Genomic DNA, 21,710 nt, shown 5'->3' on the forward strand with positions numbered 1-21,710 from the left:
AAAGAGTGTACTGAAGTGGAGCAAAGGGAATTCCTGGTAATTAAAAAAATATGACCAAAATAAAATATTCAGTGGAAGAGATGAGTAATTGATGGCTAGATTAGAAAACTGGAAGATAAAACAGAAGAAATCTCTCCAAATTTGAATTAAAAAGTCAAAATGGAAGTACTGAAGAAATTGTAAAGAAGCACAGATTAGTTTTAGGAGATTAAATATCTGTCTGATAGTAGACTGAAATACAGCAGAGAGAAGGGAGAGGAAGAACTAATGCAAGCAGTAATAAAATGAAAATTTCCTGGACCTGAACTTGATGTAAGTCTTCAATTGAAGAAGCTATAAAATGTTGATGAAAATAATCATTTTATCTGAGAAAATGCTGATATTTGTGATCTCTAATGGTAAAGAGAATTCTAATAGCCTCAGGGGGTTAGGAGTACAGGAGTCAACTAAAGAACTCCAATGAGATAGATTGCTGTCTTCTGTCCAGTAGTGCTTTTAGCATTCTTCCAGAGATTTAAAGAGATTTGTATTCATCCATAACACTATTCAATGCTTGTAATCACAATCACTTATGCATGTCACTCTCTGAAGGAAAAAGAAATTGTTCTGGTATAAATGGAGGTGGGGGGGCCTTCAAAATGTTCATGGAAAGTAATTTTTATTTTTAAATTTAAAGAATTATTTTATTTAACTTTATTTATTTGTTTATTTATTTAGATCAGAGAGGGACAGAGAGAGAGAGAGAGAGAGAGAGAGAGAGAGAGAGAGAGAGAGAGAGAGAGAGAGAGAGAGAGAGAGAGAGAGAGAGAGAGAGAGAGAGAAAGCAAGCTGCAAGGTCTGGGAATCAAACTATGGTCAGCTATGTGTGAGTCCAATGCCCTTAACCACCACGCCATCAGCTGGTTCCTGGAAAAGTTTTATGAAAAACTATGCATGAAGTTTCCAAATTTTGGGGACCACCATAAATTTAAAACTTTCTTGTTTTTATTTTTTTTTAATTGCCAGATGGTGTGCGGTATACTCGCTAGAAACAGAGAAACAGAAGAGAGAGAGAGAGTGTTAGATGAAAAGAAAGAAGGAGAAAGCACCCTTTAAGGGGACATGATCATGCCACCATCTCTTCCCCATTTCTCCGCTTTGTTGAGATTTGGGGCATGTATGCATATATGCCCAGCATGGTGCTCAAGCTTCTGGGGTCAGGATTTGAACCATTGTTGGCCATGTGAGATCCAGCTCCCTTAACCACTAGGCTATAGAGCTGACCCTAAAGTCATAGTTTAAATCTCATTTTCCATGAACTTTTAAAAAAATACCCTTTATATTCTTACAAAATAAAAAGTAAACCCAACTGAGAAAGTACATATGTAATGTAATAAAGTGGTGACAGAGAAACCACCAAGAACACTTCAAGTAAACCCAAGTTATTGCTGATGGTTAGGCTGAAACTTTCAGTACTATAACTGAGAATGAAATGTTACAAATAAACAAATGGATGGTGTAAAAATATTGAAACTAAACTTCCACATGATTTTAATGATCTATAGCTAGTGTGGAGAGAGAAATAGGGAATAAAATTGCAAAATTTCTTGCCTGGTTTGTAATGATTGCCTAACTATTGGTTAATTTCCAACATTAATTGAAAGAGATATACTTACTGACAGATTAAGGTGAACCATTAGAAGAGAAGTAGGACTTATAGTTTCAAAACTCACTGAAAGAAAATAAAAAGCCATAAAGGTAAAAAATCAATTCAGCAAAAAAGAAAATATTTTGTTTAGATATTAAAAGAAGATTAATGTTTATAGTCACAAAAATATAAGAAATTCCTTTAGTGGCAACAACACTGCTTGAATCTATCATTCCCATTTTTTTTTAGGAATTGTTGGCATTTTTTACTGTCTTCCAGCCTCATGGTTTAGTGGTTAAGGAAGCTGGATACTGCAGAGTAAACTGTGTGGTTCAAATCCAGAACTTAGTGGCCTGAAAAACATGCTCTGTGTGTGTGTGGGTGTGTGTTTGCGTGGGCATGTCCAAAATCCCAACAGGATGGAGAAGTGGAGAAGGATTTCAGTGTGGCCACGTCCCACGTAGAATGCTTTCTCCCTCTCCCTCCATGTCTCTATTTCTTTCTTTAGTGAGTACATGCACCTTCTGGCAAATTAAAAGTGGTAGGGTAAAAGCTGAGATAGAATTAACATGAAAGAATGATACATCGTTTTCATACATACATATGAAAACATAGACACATGTAAGAGAGAATAGAAGAAATAATCAAGGGAACAGAAATTGGAAAGAATCATTTCAAATACATAAATATAAATGTATTAAATTTCCTACTTAAAATACAGGGACTATCAAATAAGTTTCTAAAATATTCAAAAAAGCTAAAGACAGGAAAAACTGCTTATAAGAAATGCATAATAAAAGACCTAGAAAGGATGAAAGACATACCAAGTAAAATCTACCAAAAATAAAATAAAAGTGCCAATATTAACAAGTGGAATATTATTTATTACTAAAAGCAACTCATTAAGGTGCTAATAACCTTTGTGCTCCTAACAGGATTAATATTTCTAAAGCATACTCTCTGTACACCAAAAATTATTAACTAATCCACAGAGTGGAGAAAAAACCTTTAGAAATGGTTGGTTCAAGCAGAAAAATAATCTAGAGGTAAATTGATAAATATGATTAACAAACTTGGTTTTTGAAGACTTTATTCTCAAAAAAAAAGCAAAATTTTTTCTAATTCCAAGAAATCATGAAATAATTTTGATCCTGTATGGGTTGTAAATAATACTCATACATACTTAGAGAAGATAATTTTTTACCATTTTATTTGGTTTTATTAAATTCTATTTTTAATTTTAAATTTATTTACATTTGTTTTACCCCCTTGATTCCTTACCTCTCACTCTCTGCCATTTCCCACCTTCTTCCCATACTGTCTCTGGTATCTACAATTGCTTTCCATGCCATTTTTTTTTTCACATTTTATTGATGAACAAAATATCTTAATCTAAATACTTTCAATAGGAACTGCAGCTGATATATACGTATCTGTGAACATATGTTTAATTTTAGGCATAAAACTCAGCCATAAAACTCAGTGAGTAGAATGAACATACTATAAAGTTGCACCTAGCTGGGGCTATGTAGCTTACTGCAGTCATTAAATAAGTATCTTTTTATGAAATTTTTAATTTAAAAAAAAGCAGTTTTAACTTTATAGATCAAAATCAGAATATGTTAAGAGATATTTCCTGAAGACTTAAAGTTAGGGAAAAGGTTAGGATTCAGTTAAAACAGTAGGTAGATGAACGTATCAACAGTTCAAAAGACAAAAATCCTTAAATCTGGAAAGAAAGCATAGAATAAAATCAGTAATGTTTTAGTCAAAAGTCATAAAATTCTTTTTCACCAGTTTAGTCTCTTGTAATAAATTTCTTGTTGAATTTGCAGTGTTACTGTCATACAATCTTTCTGTTTAAATACTGGAAGTTAAATTCAACATTATTGATCTGTTTGGACCTGTCCCTACCATTAAATTGGCCATTCTCTTCATTGTTTTTTGTAGTCTTTGTGTCTGACTTTAGTTTTCCTGGTATAGCACTCCCTTCAGAACTTCTTAGAGAGCTGGTCTGGTATTGGTAAATTCTTTCAGGTTTTGTTTATCTGGGAATACTTATGTCTTCCCATATGAAGGATAATCTTGCCAGGCTGAAATTGTCTTTCACTTAACACTTTGAATATATGTCCCTATTCTGTCCTCGTGTGCATTGTTTTTAATGAGAAGGCCAATGTTAGCCTAATGGGATATCCTTTGAAAGTAACTTGGTGTTTCTCTCTTGCCAATTTTAGTATCTTGTCTCTGTCAGTGGTTTTGATCAATCTGGCTATGTAATGCCTTTGAAAAGATCTTGGGTTGATTCTATGTGGGGTCCTTTGTATTTCGTGGGTCTGAATATTTGAATGGCTCTCTAGGTTTGGAAAGTTTTCTTTCAGGATTTCATGGAATAGAGTATCAATGCCCTTACTAGTTTCTTCACCTTCTGAGATACCGATTATCCAAATGTTTGGGTGATTAATGGTATCTAGTATTATTTGTATATTATTCTCATTTTTTGGGTCCTTTTTTTTTTTTTGGTGAATTTTTCTAGTCCAGAGATTCTGTCTTCTACATCTGATATTTGATCTTCTGCATGATCTAATCTGCTTTTAATACTTTCAAGGGAGGTTTTGATTTCCTGTATTATAGACATCATCTCTAACAGTTCTATTTAATTCTTTTTTGTGGTGTGTATTTTTTTTTTTCAGATTGTGTGAGAATTTCCTCACCTCCTAGAAGTTGCTGTCTCTTTTCCCCTGCATCATCTGGAGTTTATTGTCTCTCTTCTCTTGCATTCTGATGAGCTATGTCACTATGAATATTCTAAGTTCTTTATCTGACATTCCATTGAGTTATATTTCACTATCTGTGGATGATGAGGAGTTATTCTTTTCCCTTAGGTGAGAGATATTTTTCTTGGTTTCCTCATACTTCTTGTGTCTCTGCAGTAGTTTCTGGTAATCTGATGGATTACATGTTTTTTTTTTTTCTAATTTCTGGAGGTAAATCTGAGCATTCAGAAGTGTGCAGGAGAAGGTGATCTGCGATCTCTCTGCAGTTTCATTTTTCTCCCTTTGTGCAGCAGATTCAGTGGGAATTGAGGATTACTCAGACTCTGGCTAGATTGTAGGGTCAGCAGGGTGAGCAAAAAATCTTCAGTTGTCTGAGTCCCTGGAAGGGGCCACTCAGAGCTCAAAAGTAGATGGCTTGTAATTGGCCTGTTCTGTTTAGATCTTGGGGTCAGGAGGGTGAAACTCATGAAGATAAATTAATAATACACACAATATTATTTAAACTCAGTAAAATATAAATAGATACATTAAGAACAAATAGTAACAAAGATATACCCAACCAGGGAATAAAACATAAGAAAAACATGAGATTAAAATAAAGACAAAAAAGGAGCTTTTAACATTTTTTGGAGAGGTTTTTGCTATATGGTGCGTGAGCTCGCCAGAAAGAGAGAGACAAAGAGATAGAAAGCGAGACATCACTCCCCGGGGGAATGGCCATGCTGCAATCCCTTCTCCTCCATTCTCCTCTCGAGATCTTGGGCACGCACGCTCACACGTGCCCAACACGAGTTTAATCCATAGGGTCCATGACTCGAACCACCGTCGACTGCATGGGAGTCCGCAACATAGCCATTACACCAGCTGCTGGTCCCCAAGAGCTTTTAACATTTTTGGCAGATGCTATGTTTACATAGAAGCTCTCAGGACAACTATGAAAAAGAGAGATTAGAATATGATTAAGAATTAGATACCAATTGTTCTATCTAGTAACAATAGCAAATTATAAAAGTATGAAATAATTCAATTTATGATAAAAAACTATAACATTTCTAGAAATAAATACTCAGAATTATTTAAGTTCTCTTTGTGAAAACTGTGATTAATTGGTGACAAATTAAAAATAAGGAAGTATATAAAATACAATGCTCACGGAAAAGTCAACTTATTATACTAAACCTATCTATTAATCTGAGGTTCCCTAGAAAATAAACCTAACCAAAATCAAAATCTTGGAAAAGTGTTGTGGAAATCTAAATTGAGTAAATTGTTGAACCTCTCCAGCCTCAGTTTCTTTACTTGGATTTCTGTGAGGATTAAACAAGATTACATGTGTAACATGCTGGAGCAATACTGAGTAGATGTTAGGTGCTGTGTACATGTGTATTGTCCTTTCCTTTCTTTTCTTTGTAACTATACATGGTTTTAGTTGAAAACGTATTGGTTTTGTAAGTTAAAATAAGTGAAGAGGAGGACTCCATGCAAGAAGAGAGAGGGAAGAATGGTATTAGCTTTAATTATTCATGTAGCGTGTGCAATGACTCACTGGGTTCAATCCATATGCATTATTTCATGGTCTTGGATTAAGTTAGCAGATATCAGAGTGGGGGGGTTGCCTAGCAGGGAGTACTCATGCCCTTACCTTACAACGTCTTTCAGGATATTCTTTAAAGTCAGCCAATCCTGATTTCATTAATAAAAAGATAAGAGAGAAGAAAGGAGGAGAGGGAAGGGGAGGAGAAGAAAGAAGAGAAGAGAGGAGAAGGCACTTTCTTTAAAATGTGACTTTATGATTTGTAATATAATACAGTGAGGATTTTTCTTTTTTTAAAAAATATTAATTTATTCATTCATTCATTCATTTTAATTTGACCAGAGAGAGACACACAGAGAGAGAAAAGAAAAGTGAGAAAGCAAGCCACCAGGTCTGGGACTCAAACTGTGGTCAGCCATGTGGGAGTGTCCAGCACCTTAACCACCATGCCACATGCTGGTCCCCTGAGTGAGGACTTCCTTTCCTTTCTTTTCTTTGTAACTATACATGGTTTTAGTTGAAAACGTATTGGTTTTGTAAGTTAAAATAAGTGAAGAGGAGGACTCCATGCAAGAAGAGAGAGGGAAGAATGGTATTAGCTTTAATTATTCATGTAGCGTGTGCAATGACTCACTGGGTTCAATCCATATGCATTATTTCATGGTCTTGGATTAAGTTAGCAGATATCAGAGTGGGGGGGTTGCCTAGCAGGGAGTACTCATGCCCTTACCTTACAACGTCTTTCAGGATATTCTTTAAAGTCAGCCAATCCTGATTTCATTAATAAAAAGATAAGAGAGAAGAAAGGAGGAGAGGGAAGGGGAGGAGAAGAAAGAAGAGAAGAGAGGAGAAGGCACTTTCTTTAAAATGTGACTTTATGATTTGTAATATAATACAGTGAGGATTTTTCTTTTTTTAAAAAATATTAATTTATTCATTCATTCATTCATTTTAATTTGACCAGAGAGAGACACACAGAGAGAGAAAAGAAAAGTGAGAAAGCAAGCCACCAGGTCTGGGACTCAAACTGTGGTCAGCCATGTGGGAGTGTCCAGCACCTTAACCACCATGCCACATGCTGGTCCCCTGAGTGAGGACTTTTTTTTTTTTTATCATTTCTTTGTTGCCTTAAAAGAACTGCTCTTTTTTAAATATAGAACATCAACAGTAATTTGAAAAAATGTCATAGTGTCTATTTTTAAATTGTATTCAGCTTTAGTTGAATAAAGCTGCAAAGCCATCTGTCACTTCACCATCTAACCTACAACATCTGTGAATCTTGTAGGTGCATAGTCAATATTTTTTTACAGACTAATATTTTGTTCGCAGTATTTAGAGAGTGAATGCAGTTTTATATCTTAGTATATTACAAGCATGTAAGTTCACATTCCTATACAATTTGGTTCAGCTGTACCATTGCAATGTCGCGTTCTGTGTTATAGCAACTGGATGGGGTTATGAAGCTCCACCAGTTTTCATCTCAGTAGGTCCTCCCTGCCCGCACCCTGTAAAGGAAGGACTGCAAATTCTGCTGAAATGTGTCCAGCGTCTGAGGAGTCGTCACTCTGTGCTGCTGGGCGCTTTTGTTTTTCCTTCTATCTCACTCAGTTAAATAAGAAATCAGGTCCAGAGCTGAGTGGAAGGCATTCATCACTCAGTATGCAGCCACTGCTTTGTCAGGCCTTGGAAGTGACCTCCCTTGGTGAGGGACAGTGGGGCACTGTACAGTGCTCAGAGAGAGGCAGCCCCTTCAGGGGCCCCCACTGTCGGACCCTCCTGGGGTGATCTTTGCCAAGTCCCTTGTGCTCTCTTGTTGAGCCTGAACAAGGGCCGTGGTGCAGCTGCTAATGATGTCGTGTCAAAACTGAAGCGAGGACACCATAGTGATGGGAGGTGGCTGCCAGGGAACCCGCAGGGTGAAAACCCTCTATGAAAGGACAGGAAAGTGACACTAACAAGTTACTGCCCAAATACCCATTAGGTAGAAAACAGAGTGTGTCATGGATCAATATAAAAAGAGAGAAAAAAATGCAAATTAGTTATCCTTGAGTGACTGAACAAATTATATTAAACCAACAAATAATTACTATTCCCCCATTATTTCCAGCCAAGGGCCAGAGAGAGGGCTCCGAGGAGAGGGTGAGGCAGCAAGCTGAGTGCAAAGCTGCATCCAAGTCCCAGCTCTCAGGTTTGGATACAAAATCGCACTATCAGTGAAATAGTGACTATTGTTTCCTTTAAATTTAATGACTACTACTGGAGGTCGCCAGCCAATAAAATAAGGCAAGATAAAGAAATCGAATATACATGGGCTGGCCCTATCGCCTAGTGGATCTCACATGGTCAACCACTGTTTAAATCCCAGCCCCAGTGGCTGCAAAGACAAGCTGGGCATGTGTTCCCTAAATCCTGACAGGACAGAGAAATGGAGAAGAAAAGATCGCAGTGCGACCATGCCCTTTGGAAGGTGTTTTCTTCCTCTCCCTTTCACTGTCTCTCTCTGGGAGTGCACGTATTCTCTGGTAATTACAATAGATAAATAAAATACAAAAACATTGGGGAGGGAAGCAGTAAAATTGTCATTATTCATAGACAACATGATTATATTTATAGAATGTCTAAACAGTCTATGGATAAATTATTAGAATGAGCCAAATTAATAAAATTGCTGGATAGGGACCAGCAGTTAGAGTAATGGCTATGTCGCTGAACTCCCATGTAGTTGACAGTGGTTCGAGTCCTGGACCCGGTGGCTTAAACTCACATCAGGCACATGTGTGCGTGCGTGCCCAAGATCCCGAGAGGAGAATGGAGAAGGGACTGCAGCGTGGCCATCCCCCTGGGGGGTGATTTCTCGCTTTCTATCTCTGTCTCTCTCTGTCATTCTGGCGAGCGCATACGCCCTATAGCAAAAACCTCTCACAAAATAAATAAAAATAAATAAAATAAAAATAAAATTGCTGGATAGAATTGACTATATAAAATACAATTTAATGTCTATATATCTTCCAGAGTTAGAAAATGAAATTAAAAAGTGATACAATTCATAACCATCATAAAAGATCAAATACTTAGGAATAAATATAATATAAAATGCACATATCTTCTAGATGAGAAACTCAAAAGCAGCATTTAGAGAAGTTAAAGACACAAATAAGTAAAGTTACATACCTTATTCTTGGGTTAGAATATTATATGTTATTAAGATGCCATTTTTTTGTGAATTGATGAAATGGATAGACTCCTTAGTTAAAAATAACAGCAATTGTGCATATGCATATATGTAAACTGACTGGCTTCTTCTAAAACTGATTAAAATTTTCAGTTCTAGATAAACTAGAAGAAAAATTATAAAATTGAAGAACTTACATTTTAGATATAAAGACAAATGTTAAACTGTGATAATTAAAAATTGGTGGAGGGATGGATAAGCAGACTAACTGGAAAGATGACAAAGTAGAGAAATGAACCCACATATATACAATCATTCAATTGATAGTAGTGGAGAGAGGACAATGAATAAATAGTGCTGGGTTAACTGACATAAGGAAAAGGTCTTAGTCCTTAGGTCACATACTACAAAAAAATAAAGCCACTTTTCAATTATAAATCTAAACAGGAAAAGTAAATAAAAGTTTCTAAGATGGTGACATGAGAATGCAGGTTGTATGTCCTAGGAGTATGGAAAGTTTTATCAGTGTTAAAACTGTTACCATTAAGAAAAAATGGTGGTGGTAAGACTATATGAAGACTAAGGCATGGAATATGAGAGTGAGTTATAAACCACTGAGCCAGAGAAGATATTTACTTTAAAAAGCTCATGGAAAAAATTAGAGTATGAGTTTTGGCACAAAAAATTTTGAAATCCATACATAGTTTTTTTTAATAATATCTTTTCCATTTATTTTTAAAGGCTTCCTTCTGTAACTGATAAGTGACTTGGATCAAAAAAATTTTACACTCCTAAAAATGAGCAAGGGGGCCAGCAGGTGGCATGGTAGTTAGGAGTGCTGGACTCTCACATGGCCATCTGCAGTTTGAATCCCAGGCTTGGTGGCTTATTTTCTCACTTTCCCTTTCTCTCTCTCTCTCTCTCTGTTCAAATTAAAAATAAATAAATAAATAGTTAAATATAATTATTTTAAAAAGGAGTAAGAAAATGGCAAGCAACTCAATTGAAAAAGGGCAAGTCTTTAACAGAAATTTACCAAAAGGATATCCAAATGATCAATGCACACATGAAAAAGTGCTCACACTCATTAGCCATCAGGGAATACAAACTAAAACCGCAATGAGATTGTGTTACACACAATCTATTTTTTAGTTTATTAAATAGACTAAAAAGACACTTGTAGAAAAGGCTACTGAGTTCCCGTATGCTGCTGGTGGGGGCATAAGCTGTTACAGTTACTTTGGAAACTGCTTCCTACTATCTATTAATGATGACTTTATGCATATCCTAAACTCCTGTAATTCTACTTCTAGGTTTAAACACAACACACATGCATACGTATGTCAAAGATGTATACAAGGATATTTACAACAACATCATCTTTAATAGCCAAACACTGAAAACAAATCAACATTCTAATGAATAAATGAGTTATAGTCCATTTATACAGTGGAATGCTATTCAGTAATTAGGATGAGCCAACTATGGCTGCACAATATAATACTGTACATCTTGAAAATGTGATGAGAGAAAGAAGCCAGACTATGATGCCATTGTATAAAAGTCAAATAAAGATAAATGCAGTCTACGACGTTAGAAGTCAGGTTGGTAGAAAATGAGCATAAGAAAACTGACAGCAAAGGAGGTTAAAAAAAAAGGGCATTTTGTACGGGCATGTTCTTGGTTTGCACTCTGACCTCATGACGGGTTCCTTTGTGATACTCATCAAGCTATGCACTACATAATGAATGTTTCTGAATATATGTTCTTCTTCAGTAAAAGTGTTCCTTGGACAGGAAAGAACATAAGGACTTGACTGGTTTCAATCCACATATTCAGGGGTAGAAACAGTTTCAAAGCTCAGACAGAGCCCGTTACTAAGAAGTCTTTATATTAAATGAATAAGTATAAAATTGGCAGCGATGTTAAGATGATGATCAAGGATTTGCTCAGTGCCTTAAATTGATTCAGCTGGTTCCTGACTTGGCCTTCCTTTCTTACACGTTTACATATACTATCTGGGTAATCTCACCTGCCTAGTGTGAACCCCTGCCTGTATGTTTAAGGATCAACAGACAGTACATAGCAAACAGTTATAACAATTCCTTCCATCCCATGTAGTTGAGGATGACGTTTTTGCTTTTGTGGGAAATAATTTGTTGTATTTCATATAATAATGCATGACATATATTTTTGGGTGATTCATGGCCTCTGGAATGTAATTTAGTTACAATTAGTTAGCTTTTTTTTTTTTTTCTTTTTTAAGGTTTTTGCCATTGGGTGCATGCTCTCTAGAAAGACAGAGAGAGACAGTGAGAAGGAAAGTGAGAAATCACCCCTCAGGAGGTATGGCCATTGCCACAGTCCCTTCTGTTCCATTCTCCTCCTGGGAGTCTTTGGGCACACATGTGCACACACCCAGGATGATTTTCAAGCCACCATCTCCAGGACTTGAACCATGGTTGGCCATGTGGGAGTCCAGCTCCATAACCACTATGCCACCTGCTGGCCCACTGGTGTGATTTTTAAGCTGCTGGGTCTGGGATTTGAACCATGTTAACTAATGATTAGTTAGTAATGAACTAAATACTACCTTCTCCTGGTAGTTAGCTAGATATGAGGAGAAAGTCCTGAGATAACAGCAGAAGAACATTCGCCTCTTCCATTACAGCTTGTTAGGCCTTGCAACCAGACTCTCTCTAAACACCTGATTCCCTCCAGACTCCCTCCTGGCTCCAGGAAGGGAAAGCTTATCTCACTTTTTATTGCCTACGCTTTCTTCAACAGACCTAGAGAAGGTTACTAAATGCATACACACATAGGAATACTCCGGGATGCTTGAACAATATCTCACTACCCACTCAGAGCAATAAACTGATAGAGGCAAAATCATCCTGGTACACATGCTCATACCCTTGAAGCCCACACTGGACACGAGTATGACTTCCCCCAACCAGGCAGCAAGATTCCCTTACCTGATGAGAAACATGGAAGGCCCGGAAAATCAAACAAAAATGCTGGCCACAGTAATAGACCACCCTTCCTAAATATTCATGACAAGATTCCACAATGAAACTAACTCCTAATCCCATTCCCAGCACAACTGTCCCCTGACAGCTGCCTGCCCAAGCACCTTTCTGGTAAAGGGTGAACTTTTCTGTTAAAATCTTCACTTTTCTACTGAAAAAGTCTCTTCTTTTTATACTTTACTCATGTTGTGGCTTCATTCTGCATCTTGGAGTGAGTCTCCAACTTTAGAGGGCTGGATTGAAAATTTCACAGCATGCACCCAGGTGCTCTATCTGATAACACTTCCTGTATTGATTATAGCTAGCTATTACTATCATCCCTTAAGGATCACCCTTCCAAGCAGTCTGATGCTCAAACTATCTTATTTGCAAGGTTGTTTGTATAGCAAATAGTCAAGCTGGGTAGAGATAGGATCTCTCTTTAGGGCAGAGGATATATTGTTTGATGTCCAAGATGATAAAGATTAATCTCATCTTTGGGGAAAGAGCAGGCAGGTTTGCTTATGCTCTTCTTATAAAAGAGTGAAGTTTCTTGAACTTCTTTACCTCTGACCCAGGAGTCTCTTGTCTTCTGCCAGCATCTATGAAAATGTGCAGGCCACCTTGTTAGTTTGAAAGCAGGGTAAAATTTCAGAGCTTTGTATCATTCTTGAAAAAGATATACTTGGCTTCCTGTCATGTTTCTACCATACAACTCAAAAGTTGAGATTCTGAATCTAACAGTATCCTAGATAGATCCACAAATGTGATAAGCATAATTTGTAAATTGGACAGTGACAAAATGGTTCCCCTTATTCTCCGTTTGGGTCTAGGGTGTGGGCTTAACACTCTTACCTCCCAAGCAGTGAAGGAGCTTCAGCTTCGGTTTAGGATTATTCTCCGTGTCTGTGTTTGTCTACAGGAGAATGGTCAGTTGAAAGGATGTTGTGCTGCCTTCCAAACACTGTCCACGGTAACTCCAAATGAAACGCTCAGCGGGTGGTGAGTAAGTCGTGTTGACGGGTCTCCAAAAAGGGCCAGAAGAAGAACTCAGCACTGAGTTCTCTTCCACACATTTCCAAGACCTGCTGTGCTCAGTTTTAATAATGAAGAACAGTGTCTCCATTTCTTCCTCGCCCAAATCCTCAGTGTCTCTGCCTTATTTTATCTTTCTCCTTAGGCTTTCATGTGATCTCTGACAGGAGAACTGTACTCTGCATGTGTGCACCCGAGTCATAGCCTTCTATTTCTGTTTTTACATAATAGTCACTTCTGGGACATGTGGCAGTGAGTGGCAGAGACAGGAGACCCCGAGGTGCTTTTAAAAAAAATGTAATGTATTTGTTAGGAGAGAGAAGAGACACATTAGTTTTAGACTCGTATCTAGTTACATCTGTATTTTTCAATCCGTATTTTTCTCCCGACACTTGGAACCAGGAACTATATGATACACATCTTCCTGAGTGTCCTACAGGAGTCTAAACTTGCTGTTGGAAATGCAACTAATACTTTTCACACCAAACGTGCTCCTCCCTTTGTGTTCTCTGTCCCAGTGATTGGCATGTAAGCCTATTCAAAATAGACTGTGTCAGCCCCTACTGAAAGAGGGTGATTAGAAATGCTAATGTCAAGTTCTCTTGCAGGGCAAAGGAAAACTAAACGACAAATGTAGCACTTGGCTTTCAGCACTTTGTCTTAATGACTGAAAATAAAAGACACAGTGAATATTTTTCCACTTGAGAAGATTTATTTGGTTTTTATTTATCTCAAGTTGCAAAGAAAATGGTTCTCATTGTACTACTCCTCGGATACTACAGTCAGGATTATAGTGTGAGACTATTTTCACTTTAAAGGGTAAAAGGAAAAGATTTGCTATAGAAAACATGATCTTTTATCACATTGTTACCTCTACTTGCAACTGATGCATTGATCATTAAACGTAGTATGTTCAAGGGAACTTCAAAAAGTTCGTAGGAAAAATGAAATTAAAATGTGAGCTTATTTTGCTGAAAAAAAATTGAAAGTCATGCATAATTTTTTCATCATATGCAGTTTCCATGAACTCTCTGAGATTGCTTATAGTTTCAGATTTCAGGCAAAGGGCAGACTCTCATAGAAATTCCATCCCCAAAATATATTAATTTGTAATTAGCCTTGTGAAAAGAGAACTTTTAGACAATTTAAGTTAGCACAGTTTAAATGAGCAAAAACAATTTGAATCGGACAGCCCCCAAAATGGCTTCTAATAAACTCTACACAGCATTTATGCTCAAGAAAGGGAAAGTGATGTACAAAAAACAGAAGTGAGGGAATTAGGTAGAGAAATAATTGAGTTGGTTACATTTTGATGTTTGCTGCATGGGTACAGTTAAAGGGTGGGCTATGATTGACTGAAATATATTGTAGCTGCTACGTTTGGCCATAACTCAGTAACTTACAAAGGAAGCAAACCTCTAAGTGTGGTTTGCCCACAGGAACTCAATCAAGAGTATGGAGGCCTTCTAAGGCCAATATAGTTCAATGGTGACTCGTTAGTGACTTGTCTGACTCCTCTTGGCTCACAGTTGATCTCCTAGAAGAAATTTTGTCTCTCGTTCACAAGATATAAATCTGATTTCATTTTTTAAAAAAATTCAAATCAGGTATCATAACAGCATTTACTGATGCACCAGACAGAGTTATGTAATCATGGTTCTGTCACTTATTTAAGTCCAGAATTTGGGCAAATGCCTGTATTGTTCTGGATATCACGTTTAATCATTTATAATAATAGAAATGCCTAGATAATGAAGTGAGCAAAGTGAATTTCGTGGACCTGTGACTATGACCTGAATGGTGATGGATAACTTCCAAGGCTAGATCATAAAGGTTGCAGAGCTTCCACCCTGCTCTGTTTTTCAGGACATAGGCTTTGGAAGCCTTTAGGTGACATGTGAAGGTCACCTATCCTGAAGCATGCTAGAGACACCACATGGAGAGGCCACATAAAGACACACAGAGGTCTCCAGGGAGCCCCAGCTACTCCAGCCTCCAGCTGTTGCAGTTGCCCAGCCTTAGCCACTAAGACTGTGAGTGAGTGAGCCTCAGATCATTCTGATTCCCAGCCTTTGAGCAGCCCTAGTTGACATGGAACAAAGGAAAAATAAACAGTCCCTATAAGATCCTGCCAAATTGCAGATTTAAGAACACAATGAACATTGTTACAGGACACTAAATTTGGTGGTGGTTGTTGTTTTCTTTTTCTTTCTTTTTTTTTTTTTTTGAGAAAGATTTTTGCTATAGGGCAAGTGCACTCACTGGAGACAGAGAGACAGAAAGAAAGAAATCATCCCTCTCCCAGGGGTATGGCCATCCTATAATCCCTTCTCTTCTATTCCTCTCTCGGGATTTTGAGCATGCATACACACATGCCTGGTGTGAGTTTAAGCTATTGGGTCTGGGACTTGAACCACAGTCAGCTATGTGGGAGTCCAGCAACTTAACCATTATGCAATCTGTTGACCCCCTGGTGCGAGTTTTAAGCTACTGGGTCTAGGACTTGAACTGTGGTCAACCACAGGGGAGTCCAGCCACATAACCACTATGTCATCTGCTGGTCCCTTGGTCATGAACTTAAATGCACCAATAGATAACTTATACAACCCTCTGAAATGATTATTACTTATACAACCCTCCGAAATTATTGCATGTGTGTGTGTGTGTGTGTGTGTGTGTATATGTATTTATCTCATATATACAAAGATGGAGTGGGGAAATAACTCCATCTATATGTATATGTGTGTGTGTATGTATGTATATATGCATACCTCATATATATATACACATACACACATACATATATACACACATATATATACACACACACATACATATATGTATATACACACACACTTACACATACATATATTAAGAGCAATGAATATGTTTCATTAATTTTGAAACTCTTGATTCAAAATTGTATGATGCTAGGAGACAATTTCTAGAATGGTGGCCTAAGGATCTACTGAAATAACCCGACTGGTAAAAATTAGAAAAGAAATCTAACAATTTAAAATCTCTAGAACTTGTTCCAAGTCATACAGCATAGGGGAAAAAAAAAAAAAAAAAACTACTAAATCTTTGTAGGGATAGGAGAGTCTGTGGCATTTGGGCTATTAACTGCTCTTCATTTCCCCACTCCATCTTGATAAAATGCAAGCTCTACTCTGCACAGTTGCAGCCAAGAACACAGAACTCCCTTCCCCATAAGCTCTCGGTCAAGGGTTATTGTGTCTATGACAGGGGCAGGACCCCGGTTCAGTGCTGCAGACACTCTGCTCAAGGCGAGAACAGTGAGAAGTCCTGGACACTCTTCCCCACATAACTGATATTCCAGATATGGCTGGCAGAGAAGACTGGGACCACAAATGCCCTCCCCTTTAGCTCAGAAGCCAGAGGTTCTACACCAAAAGAGGCAAACTGAAAAGATTGGAGGCTACTATCCCAAGCCAGTGCCTTGTGATGCAGGGGAGTCACTCTGAGAGAAGTGGGCCACTGTCTTTTTCCCCTCCTTCAGAACAAAGAGGGGACAGTTTTGACCAGTAGGATATGTAGGCCATAGGAACAGAGAGATTTATAACTCTATGTAAGGGAGTTAATTTATTTGGAACCGAGTATGGGGAACCCAAGCACATGAGTGTTCTGGAAATCAAGAGAAGTAAAAAATTATGGCAAGTAATTAAAAGAAAGATGGTAATTTCATAAGGGTAATGAGCTACATGGTAAATAAGCTAGAAGTTTATCATAAAGATCAGGGAAAATGACTGCTGAAAAGAGCCCTCCTGTGGTCAGAGCAAATCTCAAGAGTGTCCTCAAAGATTTAGATCAGACTAGGTAGGGAGCAATTTATATCCAAGGGCATTGTCAAAAACAAACATGAACAAGCAATTAATGGAGGTTAAAAGCTGGATGCGATGTCAAGGGAGGCAGGCAGCTTAACAGAATGAGTGGGAAAGAGAAGGTCGAAGGGAGCCTGTCTAAATCTACTACCATCCCAGGTGAGTGTGCACACGCTCAAGGCTGCACCTGCGACGTGAGAAGCCGCACACTACAGGAGAATAGGCTTTATTAAATGCTTCAGCTAAGTCATTAAACGAGTAAGGAAGCCAACACAATAACAAGCTTACGTGTGCATGTGTGTGTATCCACTATTACTACAATAACATATCTAAAATAACCAGTTTTCAACAAAAATACACAGGATTTGGAAAGAAAAAGGAAAACATGACTTACATGCTAGAAAAAAGCAGGCAATAGGAACTGCCTTTGTGAACATCCATTTGCATACTAAGTGCATACATATGCTTGAGAAAAATCCTAAGAGGATGGATAAATGGAGAAAAAGTGGTTGTGGTGGAACTACACTTTGATGAGGGAGTCTTTTCTCTCTCTCTCTCTCTCTCTCTCTCTCTCTCTCATGACTGTGTGTGCCCTCTGGCAATTACAAGCATTTTTAAAAATAATAAAAAAGAACCAAAAGTTTTATAGGTACATTAAAGGAATTAAAAGTCATGCCATAAAATATTCATTTAATGTGAAAGAAAGCAATAAATGAGGAAAATAGAATAAACATGGCAAGAATTACATAGAGAACAAAAAACAAAATGCCAGGCCAGCAGGAGTGGCACAGGCTACATTTTCTGACCACAATGAAATAACATTTTCTTGTCTCTAGCTTGTTTTATTTTAAGAATACAGTGTTAGTTGACTATTTATGTTAAGCAAGATGGCCCTGCCCAATAGTAGACTATTGGTAATTAAGTTTTTCAGGAATCAAAAGATTTGTGTGGATTTTTGACCATGCAAGGGATTGGTATCCCTAATCCCTGCCTTATTCAAAGGTCAATTGTACTTTTCTAAAGATTTATGTCTTAATCTGTTTTGTGCTACTATAACAGAATATCTGAGGCTGAGTAATTTATAATGAAAAGAAGTTTATATCTCATGGTTCTGGAGGCTGGGAAGTCCAAGATCTACCACTGTCTGATAAAAGGCTTCTATTGGCATCATTCCATAATGGCAGGGCAAGAGAGCAGTCATGTGAGAGAGTGAGGTGGCTGAACTCACTCTTTTAGGCTAAACCTATTTCTTTGACAACAGCCTTATTCCATTCATAGGGGCAGAATCATCATGACCTAATCATGTGTCATTAGGCCCCATCTTTCTTTACATTTTTTCCCACATTTTATTGATTCACAAAATACCTTAAACTAAAACTATAGACAAAGCTAGAATCTAGTTACAAGTGCACTGTAATTTTCTAATGAAACATTTTAAATGAATTAATTAATTTACATTCATTCCCTGAGCATTGTCACAGCATACAAATGTGATTTCCTATCCAATATATACTGCAAAGTGGGCTTATCATACATGTTATCATCATTAATTTTCTCCATTCCTTTTACCCCCACATTTTATTGATTCACAGTTTCTTAAGTTATCTAACTACTTTCAATAGCAAGTTTAGCTGGTATGTACACATCAGTGAATATATGTCTGACTTTAGGTGTGAAACTCTGAGTAGAATGAATATACTATAAGGTAACACCTAGCCAATGCTATAAAGCTTACTATAGTCATTAAAAGGTATTTGAAAAGATATTTTTAGTTTTAAGAAAAGCAGTTTTAGCTTTAATAAATCAAAAAAATATTAAGAAAATTTACTTAAAACTTAAAACCAGAAAACAGGTTAGGATTCCGCTCTAATAGTAGGTACATGTACCTACTGGCAGCTCAAAACAGGACAAAAATCCTTAAAACTGGAAAACAAAGCCTAGAAGAAAATCAGCAATATTTTAGTCAAAAGTTATAAAATGCTATTTCAGCAGTTCAGTCTCATGTACTTCATCTTCTGTTGTACTCTGATCTTCCCAATTAAATTCTGGGATATAATATTCAACTCCAGACGTGTCTCTATAATTAAGTTGGGCCATTTTCTTAGTTCTTGAATTCTTATCTCCGTGTGTCTGTATTTAATTTTCCTGGTATAGCATTCCCTTAAGAACTTCTTGGAGATTTGGTCTGGTGCTGGTAAATTCTTTCAGGTTTTGTTTATCTGAGAATGTTCTTGTCTTTTCTCCCCATATGAAGGATAATCTTGCTGGGTACAGTATTCTTGGTTGAAATTGCTTTTCCCTTAATATTTTGGATATATTTTCCCAGTTTTTCCTGATGAGAGGTCCGCTGTTAGCCTGATGGGTTATCCTTTGTAGGTAACTTGCTGTTTCTCTCTTGGCAATCTTAGTATCTTGTCTTTGTGGTTTTGGTCAATCTGGCTATAACATGTCTTGGAGAAGATCTTCTTGGGTTGATTCTATCTGGGGTCCCTTGTATTTCTCGGGACTGGATCTTTGAGTGCCTCTCTAGGTTTGGAAAGTTTTCTTCCAGGATTTCATGGAATAGATTATCAATGTCCTTATGAGTCTCTTCGCCTTCTGGGATACCAGTTATCTGGATGTTTGGACATTTGATGGTATCTAGTATTTCTCGTATATTATTCTCATTTTGGGGACTATTTTCTCAGTCTTCTTGATGGAATTTCCTAGGCCAGAGATTCTATCTTCTACATCTGAGATTCGATTTTCTATATGATCTAGTCTGCTTTTAATACTTTCAAGGGAGATTCTGACTTCCTGTATTATAGCCTTCATCTCTAACATGTCCATTTATTCTTTTTTATAGTGCATATTTCCTCTTTTAGAACTTGCAAGAATTTCCTCACCTCCTGAAACTCATCAGCTCTTTTCTCCTGACTCTTCTGCAGTTTATTGTCTCTCTTCTCTTCCACCTCTTTTAGCTTTGTCATTATGAATATTCTAAAATCCTTATCAGACATTTCCATGAGTTTCATGGATGAAGGGTATTATTCTTCTGAGGATGAAGAGGTATTATTCTTTTCCCTTGGAGGAGAGATATTGTCTTACTTTCCCAAATTACTTGTGATCCTGCAGTGATTTCTAGTCATCAGATGGATAGTACATTTCTTCCTGATTCTTGAAGTTCAATCTGAACATTCAGAGGCAAGCAGAAGGAGGTGATCTGCAATCTTTCTTCTGTCCCATTTTCACTCTTTGTGCATCAGATTCAGGGTGAAGAGAAGAGTATTCTGACCCTAATCATATTCAGATGATTGGAAATTGTTCACTTGGACCTGTCTAGACACTTAGTGTGCAGAGGCTGATCAGAAAATGAAGAAAGAAAAAAGGAAAAAAGAATTAAGGAGAGGAAGGAAGAAGAAAAATAAAATGAAAAAGAAAAAGAAATAAATAAGATAAAAATCATAAGGTTGTAATTTTAAAAAGCAAAAATGAAAACCACGTGGTGTGCAGTATTTCACAGCTGAAGTATGGTATCCATATCAGGGTAGGCCTAGCTTTGCTGGTGCCTTTCCTCACTTTATGATGGAAAGGCACCAATTAACACAATGAATGATACAGAGAATACTTTACCTTGAAAATATTTTTTTTTAATTAAAAATCACAGGGAGACACAGCGAGAGAGAAAGCCAGACAGAAATGAAGAGAAAGAGACACAGAGCTATCTCTGCCCACTAGAAATGAGTCTGGAGGGGGGGGGGACTTCTCAGCAGAAAATCTTCATTTTTGGCCAAGGAAACCAATATTTCACAGCTGAAGTATGGTATCCATATCAAGATAGGCCTGCTAGTCCCCATCTTTCAACACTGCTGCACTGGGGATTAAGTTAACAACACCTGCTTTTGGACAGACACATTCAAACCATGGTATCTTACTTAAAGAGGACTTTCTACATGTGATTCATGGTCTTTTTAAAAAGTTATTTAATTAATTAACTTATTTATTATTACTATTTTAATTTGACCAGAGTCAGAGAGAGAGAAAGGGAAAGTGAGAGAGCAAGCCACCAGGTCTGAGACTCAAACCATGATTGGCCATGTGGGAATCCAGTGCCTTAACCACTATGCCACCTACTGGCTCCAGTGGTCTTGTTTTGATGTGGTCTTCTCTAATGTGCTTAGCAGCAAGAATTGAAGAAAACCATAGCTTTCTGTTGAGAATACTAGGAGAAGGCATATGTGCGAATCTCAGCCAGGAGAGAACTGGAGAAGGAAATACTCTCATTCTGTGTACTAACTAGTGGAAAGCCCAGGCTCATCCCTGAACGGACATGCAGAAGACAGAGCCAAGCGTCAGTATTACTATGACTCTGAAAACTGAACTGGCATTGAATTCTCAGTTTAAACTCAACCATCTGGATCACCTGTGGGGGAAAAAAATAAAATTCTCCAGAGGCTATTAACAAGACTCAGAGTCTAAACATCATAATATTGAAAGTGTTTATGGTACAAAGTTAACATTACTTGGCCAGAAAAAATAGATTATACAAAGCATTTTATAACACAAAAGTTGGATATCTAAAACAAAACCAAAAGCTGAATGTGCTATCTTCTTAGCCAAATGGAATTAAAAGGGGAAAAAATTGGTGACCTTAAAGGTAGATCAATAGAAATGAAACAATGTGAAAAGCAGAGAATGACAAGATCTTTAAATGTAAATCGAGCCTCAGAAATCTATGG

At 37.3% G+C, this 21,710-nt stretch overlaps 2 long non-coding RNA genes across 2 annotated transcripts in view; one reads left to right on the forward strand and one right to left on the reverse strand.

Annotated features, from left to right (window-relative positions):
- LOC102478857 (uncharacterized) overlaps positions 1-4,399 on the reverse strand; it is an 8,522-nt gene extending 4,123 nt beyond the window's left edge. The window contains exons 1-2 of the long non-coding RNA XR_334606.1: positions 4,339-4,399; positions 1,656-1,711 (exon numbers count right to left, since the gene is read on the reverse strand). This is a non-coding gene — a long non-coding RNA (uncharacterized LOC102478857). The remainder of the gene's footprint in view (positions 1-1,655; positions 1,712-4,338) is intronic.
- Positions 4,400-4,475: 76 nt separating this feature from the next.
- LOC102479143 (uncharacterized) overlaps positions 4,476-21,710 on the forward strand; it is a 37,331-nt gene continuing 20,096 nt past the window's right edge. Inside the window, exons 1-2 of the long non-coding RNA XR_334607.1 lie at positions 4,476-4,509; positions 13,038-13,117. This is a non-coding gene — a long non-coding RNA (uncharacterized LOC102479143). The remainder of the gene's footprint in view (positions 4,510-13,037; positions 13,118-21,710) is intronic.

Source organism: Tupaia chinensis, unplaced genomic scaffold (genome assembly GCF_000334495.1).
Source record: "Tupaia chinensis unplaced genomic scaffold, TupChi_1.0 Scaffold000249_1, whole genome shotgun sequence".
In the NCBI taxonomy this organism is placed as follows: Eukaryota; Metazoa; Chordata; class Mammalia; order Scandentia; family Tupaiidae; genus Tupaia; species Tupaia belangeri.